Source organism: Marmota flaviventris, chromosome 18 (genome assembly GCF_047511675.1).
Source record: "Marmota flaviventris isolate mMarFla1 chromosome 18, mMarFla1.hap1, whole genome shotgun sequence".
Taxonomy (NCBI): domain Eukaryota; kingdom Metazoa; phylum Chordata; class Mammalia; order Rodentia; family Sciuridae; genus Marmota; species Marmota flaviventris.
In genome coordinates, this window is record NC_092515.1 from 15,677,696 (window position 1) to 15,685,411 (window position 7,716).

Sequence of the window (7,716 nt, forward strand, 5' to 3'; positions counted from 1 at the left end):
AACAACCTACTCCTAAGGGAACTAACAAGGATCCCGTGAAAACTATATTGATCTCTTCTGAGGGGAGTGTTCCAATGACTGGATTACTTTGCACAAAGCCTCGCTTCTTAAAAATTCCACCACCTCTCACCATTGGCCACATTGAGGACCAAACTCCAACACAGGAATCCCTGGGGGACATACTCAAACCATATCCAAACTTATAGCAAAATGAGACTGAGAATTTCAATTTATCAATCAAACAAAAAAATTAAGATCTGGGGGCTGGGGCTGTAGCTCAGTAGTAGAGCAATTGCCTAGCATGTGTGAAGTGCTGGGTTCAATTCTTAGCACCACATAAAAATGAGGCAAATAAAATAAAGACATACTGTCCATCTACAACTACAAAAATGCATTTAAAAAGGTATTAAGATCTCTAAAGTAGCAGAAATCAAAGTTGTAGTGATAAGAAGAACTGCGGGCTAGGATTGTGGCTCTGTGGCAAGCACTTGCCTAGCATGTGTGAGACATTGACAATGACAATGAAAAAAAAATTTAAAAAAAGAAGAACTGCAATTTGTGGTGAGATTGAGCATCTGATTTCCACCTATCTCCTCCTCTATTCATTCATATAAATCTTTTTCTTTCCTTCGTTTCCATTCTTTCTTCCTTTTCCTTTCTACCTTTCTTTTTTTTGCAGTACTGGAGATGGAACCCAACACCTTGCACATGCTACGCAAGCACTAAGCTATGGCCTCTGCACTTTTTTCCACCATGCGGCCTGCGCATTGGTTTCATTAATGAGGTTCTTGGCATAAAAGTTAGCTAGCAGAGATCGAAATAAAACACACAGACTCAGTTACCTTTTTCTATGACCAGGTCCGAGACGGCTCCCCTCTCTGGCTCCAACCTTGAACCACCCATAGGGCAGCAAGGATTACTCAGGGCTAGCAGGAGAGAGAGAGAGCGCGAGCACGCCAGGGAGTAGCCTTTTATTGGGGAACAAGAAATTCAGGGGAGAATTCCATCCAATGAAGGTTGAGGGGGGGGCCCCACACTCCAAGGTCAGGGTCAGTGATTGGGCCCCGGGGTCAGTGGTCAGTAACACCCCCACACGGATGGGTTCTCTCATCAGGAGAGGGCCGGGAAAATTCCGACACAGCCAGAAGCCTCAGGCCCAAACCGGGAGTTGTCCAGTCACGTGTGAGAATGGCTCTCCACACTTTTTATTTTGAGGCAGGGTCTCACTAAATTGCCTGAGCTGGTCTTGAACTTGAAATCTTCCTTTTAGACTACTGATGATGTATTGGTGTGTGGAGGAGAGTGGATGAGGGTCACAAGTAAATTTTATGGAGTGTTAAGAAATGATCTACATCTTGATCTGGGTAGTGGTCACCACAAAGTTCCAATTTGTAAAGAAAAAATATAAAAAATCATCAAACTCTGTATTTAGTGAACCTTATGAACATTTTCGTATTTGTGTTCTACCTTAATTTTTAAAGTCAAGGGGGAAAAGCCTAGAAGAGTTAATGGTAGCCTTTTAAAAATTCATTCATTTATTTATTTATTTTACAGTAGAATGCATTTTGGCATATTGTACATAAATGGAGCACAACTTCTCATTCCTCCAGCTGTACGTGGTTCAGAGTCATTCCACTAGTGTAATCATACATGTTAGTGGCAGCCTCTTGATGGCTCCCTTAAATATATATAGCTTGAAGTGGATGTGTCCTGGGCTCATGGCCCTTCAACAAGATCTGCTAATTGGCAGTTCTTAATCTCATACTAGGTTTTGATAAGTTTAGTTTTTAACCACCAAAAAGAGAAAAAGAAAAAAAAAGGTCTAGATCTAGTGGCATAACTTCAACATCTTTATTCTGGGTACTGAGTGGTGCATGCCTATAATCACAGCAATTTGGGAGGCTGAAGCCAGAGGTAGGCAAGTTTGAGGTTAGCCTCAGCAATTTAGTGAGACCCTCACACTAAAAATAAAAAGAACAGAGGATGTGGCTCAGTGATTCGGTACCCCTGGTTCAATCTCCAATCTCTGCCCTCCCCCAAAAAAGAGAAGATGGGGAATGCCATGAACTGGGAATATGGAGCCTTGAGCCCCAAGGCCTCTGAGAGTTGTGAACCTGGCTAGGAGGGCTCCACCTGGGTAAGTGTAGTTGCCTGCTGATCATGGCCTGTGCAGTTTTATCATTTCAGATGTGGAAGGTCAAGCAGGTTCCAGGAGCCCTGAAAGAGGTTCTGTATGGGTGAAATGACCTCCCCTATGCCCTGGAAAGGCGGATTGATTTTTTTTCTTTCTTTTTTTTTTTTTTTTTGTACCAGTTTTTGACACCAGGGGTGCTTAGCCACTGAGACTCCCCCACCCACCCTTTTTATATTTTATTTAGGGACAGGGTCTCACTAAGTTGCTTAGGGCCTTGCTAAGTTGCTGAGGCTGGCTTTGAACTGGAAAGACAGATTGGAACAGGCTTGTCACAAGTACCTCTGGGGGTCCCAGAACGGGGAAGTGTCTGGAAATCCTGCTGAAGTGCTCAGACCTCTATTTTGATGCAGGACAAACTCTGCTAAGGGTCCATTGGTTTACATTAGGTGTGGCTAGGATTGGAAGGGATTTCTTGGGTGTTGTGAGATTGCCCCAACTGGGATGTAGCTCCTTTCAATGGGCAGGTCCACTGTCAGCTCTGGTGTAGTGCTCCCAGCTGTGGGGTGTCCAACAGTTTCTGTGGGTCATGTTGAGGTAGAAGAAAATAAAAAATAAGTACAAAGGAGTCAAAAGGAAGGACAAGGGCTGGGGCTGTAGCTCAGTGGCAGAGCACTTGCCTAGCACGAGTGGGGCACTGGGTTTGATCCTTAGCACCACATAAAAATAAACAAATAAAATAATGGCATGCTGCCCATCTACAACTACAAAATAAATGGAGGGAAAAAAAAAGGGAAGGAAGGACAATGGAATTATAAATTTAACCTAAAAGGCTTATGTTAAAGTTCAGCACACATTTCCTTCCCAGGCCAGTTCTCTCTCCCAGGCCTATCACTACTAAATTTCTGGGAAATCTATATTTATAAAGTTATTGGAAGTTCACCCACTTATGAAAATTTCCTTGTACATTATTGTGCTTTTTTGTTGTTGTTTGTTTGTTCTTGTTACTGGGGATTGAACTCAGGGGCACTTGACCACTGAGCCACATCCCCAGCCCTATTTTGTATTTTATTTAGAGACAGGGTCTCACTGAGTTGTTTAGTGCCTCACCGTTGCTGAGGCTGGCTTTGAACTTGTGATTCTCCTGCCTCGGCCTCCTAAGTTATTGGGATTACAGATATGAGCCACCGCACTGGGCTCAGGTTTAGTCTTTTTTTTTTTTTTTTTTTTTTTTTTTTTTTTAAATATTTATTTATTTTTAGTTATCGGCGGACACAACGTCTTTGTTTGTATGTGGTGCTGAGGATCGAACCCGGGCCGCACGCATGCCAGGCGAGCGCGCTACCGCTTGAGCCACATCCCCAGCCCCAGGTTTAGTCTTAACTAATTTATTTTGAATGCTTTCCTAAATAAATCTGTGCCTTTAATGGATACATCCTTAAAGTCATTTATGCAATGTTTGTCAAGAACCTCACCCATCCTAATTTGAGGCCCCCCTCCAGTGACTCCTTGGACCTCTTAGGGTGACAGTGTGAGGGTGGGGCCACAGCACTTGATCCAGGTAGTTGCCACACAACACACCCAGAAGCAGCAGGGGGTACCCATTAGGGACTGAGGATTGCACCGGAAAGTTTGCAGCAGCAGTGACCATGATAGGGAACCTGTCAGTATCTGAGGGCTGCATAGGTGGCTTTGCAGGGAACTTCACAGCTGACCTGCTCAGGGAGATCTGCCCAGATGCTTCCTGGGCCTCCTGGGGAGATCTAGCATCTGTTTCTCAGGGTCTCAGTGGGCCTACCTGGTGCTAAGCCACCCAGAAAGGTCTGTTCAGCTACTTACCAGGAACAGGTGAATGGGCAAGGCTGCTTGCTGCTTGCTGCTTTCTGGTTAGGGTGTGTGGGTGAGTCTGTCTGTTTTCTGAGGTCTTCTTCAGGCCAAGTCACTCAAGGGGGTCCCAGGTGCTTCTCTGAGGATCTCTTGGGGATCTCTTGGGGTCTCAAGATGAGTGGGGGAGGACACAATGTGGGCTGGGCTCTTTCTCCCACAGTATAGCAGTGTGGTAGCCTAGCAGCTCCCCTATTCTGTTCCATGACTAACACTCAGGGTCACTCCAGGTGAACTGGGCTGCATGAAATAATCATATAAGAGACAGAGATACCTTTTTCTTTGGGTCCTGTGATGGCTCATCTGACCTTAGGGGTCTTTGGAAAGAAAGAGAGAGAGAGAGCACATGCTGAATGCTTTTATTGAGGAGGAGCCATTCAAATGAGGCAAGGGGTCAGGTTTGGGGGAGGAGTTGAGTCTCGCTTTGTGATGTCTGCTGTCAGCAGTTGACTGACATCTTGGAAGGCCACACCCAAAGGCAGAGCAGGAGAAGGGGACACACAAAGGGAGTTTTGATGGAACATTCTATCCCAAACAGGGCAAAGGGATAAGATTTCAAAATAGGTGAGTGTAGCTCAACCCCAAGGGTATGTGTACTCAGAAGACTGGCCTTGCTATCCGAGTTGGGGAAAAGACGGAGTCACCAGTCATGGCACTACCACGCCAGACTAGAGTGATCTTAGATCTCTGTGGTACATCAGGATTGGAAGGCGTGGTAACTCAATGTGGCTCCCCAGGCTCCCCAAAGTGGGCTCAGAGCCTGTGAAAGCCCTCCAGCTCTACATCCCTCAGGTGTCACACACACAAGTGGGGACTGCCAGGGGCTTCCTGCTTAACCCTTCCCTGCTGAGCCAGGTCCCTCTTAGTACAGGGTTGATCTCTGGAGGCAGGGAGCAGTAGGTGCTGTGTTTAGTTCCCTTTTTATAAGGCCACCATGTATCTCCATGCTCAGCAACATCTCTGCTACATCCCCACTGCAATCTGATGATATGCTTCAAACATTACAGAGAAACAGGTATTGATTCCCCACCATTTTGGTCCTTTGTTGTGGAGGTGTGTGCTGTGTACCTCTAGTCAGTTATCTTATTTCCACCTCTTGCCCTGGTTCCTGATGAGTGGGAATGTTACTATGCTCTTCATTAAATGAGATGTTTGTTATAGGTTTATGCTTAAATTAAAACAAAAATCCTTTAAATAAGAAATTATGGCTGGGCGTAATGGCACATACCTGTATAATCCTAGCGGCCAGGAGGCTGAGGCAGGAGGATCGCAAATTCAAAGCCAGCCTCAGCAAAAACGAGGCACTAAGCAGTTCAGTGAGACCTTGTCTCTAAATAAAATACAAATTAGGGCTGGGGATGTGGCTCAGTGGCTGAATGCCCCTGAGTTCAATCCCTGGTATCCCCCACCCCCCCACACACACACAAAAGGAAAAAGTAAAAAAGAAATTTTGCTGGGCGCAGTGGCACATGCCTGTAATCACAGCAGATCCACACACTGAGGGCTGGGGTTGTGGCTCAGTGGTTAAGAGCCCCCGAGTTTAATCCCTGGTGTGTGTACACACACACACACACAAATTGTATGTAACTCCTATCTGGCCTTTTGTTGAATAAGAGCCACCACACTGTTTCTGTTTCCATTTGGAGTCCCCTTTCCTTATCCATATATTCTATTTTGATACCACGTGGAACTTTATTTTGAAACAGTGGTCTTGAGTTTTTGTATTCAAGTTTATTTTAAAAACCAATTTGTTTGCCAACTTTTTCTCTTGTCACTTCATTTATATCGTTTACTTATCTTTATTTTCCAATAGCCTCCAGGAATATATTAAAAGAAGTTTTCTGAGATGGGTAATTTAAACAAGAGTTTGGCATAGTCTGGCATAGTTCTGGTTTTGAAGATCTGCTCCATTGTCTTCTTACAAGAGTATACTTGTAAAAGGCTAATGTTAATCTGTTCCTAATTCCTTTGTAGGTCAATTTTAAAATCTTTCTTGAAGATTTTGTATGTTCATTCCTTTATTTTTTTTTTGGAAATTTTGCTAAATGTGCATAATATTTAACTTTTTAAAAGCCATAAATTATTTTATTTACCAATGAAAGTAGTGTCAATTAAAAAATGGCATTTCACAGATATAAGACACATTCCAATTTCATAGATGCTAAGATGGAAAATATGTGATAGAATTAATATTTCGAATTTTACTAACTTGATAAGTAATTTGAAAGAGGGCTTCTTAACATACTTTATTCTGAGGTAATTTTCCTTGGTGATTACTTCAAGCATTACCTCTCAATTCTATTGTCTTCTTAGGATGCTATTTAATGGATGTGGGAACTTCTATTTCTGTCTTTCATGTCAAGTTGTTTTATGAATCTTTTTATTTCATTTGGTTCCTTCTGGATTGTTAACCTTCTGGCTTCCTAATCCATATTTCTGCTGCGTGCATTTTGATTTTCAGTCCATCTGTATTGAAGCTTTTTTTTTTTTAAAGTAAACTTTATTTTTACGTGATACACAGATACACAGGAAGTTGTAAAGATAGTTCACAGAAGTCCTGTATACACAGAGTTTTTGCCAATGGCTACATCTCACATTATTACAGTACAATATCAAAACACAGCATTTGACATTGATACAATGTGCGTAGATAGTTATATGCCACTTGATTACATATGTACATTCATGCAACCACCACTGCCAATCCAGATCCAAAACTATTCCATCAACACAAAGCTCTCTCTCACTGTACCTCTTCATGATCACACCTGTCCTCTTTCCCAATCCCTGGTAACCACTAATGTGTTCCACCTCTCTATAGTTTTGTCATTTCAGGAATGTTACATAAGTGGAATTGGCCAGTGTGTGATCTTTTGAAATTGTCTTTCAACATATGGTCTTGAGATTTAAGTAGTTGCTGTGTGTATCAACAGGACATTTCTGTTTAATGCCGAGTAGTATCCAAATGTTTATATGACTTATAGTTTTTTTATTGAGACTTGTTTTGTGACCTAACATCATCTATCCTTGGAGAGCATTCCATGTGTACTTGAGAAGAATGTACATTCTATTGTTGTTGGGTGGAACATTCCACAGATGTCTGTTAGGTCTGGTTTGTAGTATTGTTCAAGTTCTCTATTTCCTTACTGGGTTTCTGTCTAGTTGTTCTATCCATTGGTAAAAGTGGAGTATTGAAGATTCCTGTTACTGTTGGGCTGTCTATTTTGCCTTCAATTCTGCTAGTATTTGTTTCATGTACTTTGAGACTCCATTGCTAAGTGTATAGGTTTATAACTGTTATTTGTTCTCCATGGGTTGACCCTTTGATCCTTAAGTAATGTTCTTTGTCTCTAGAAATAATGATTGACTGAAGGTCTATTTTGTTTGATATTTGCATAGCTACCCCAACTCTCTTTTATCTACTCTTTTATAAAATATCTTTTTATATCCTTTTGTTTTCAATTTGTATCTTTGGATTTAAAGAGAGTTTCTTGTAGATGGCATAGAGTTCAATCATTTTAAAAACTTGTTTTAAAATCCATTCTGCTACTTTCTTCTTTTAATCAGAAAGCTTAATCCATTCCCATTTAATGTAATTTCTGATGAACATATTTCTCTCCTTTTGCTATTTGTTTTCCATGCCTTACTGTTTTTGTTCCATAATTCCTCCATTATTGTGTCCTTATTGTGTTAGATGTATA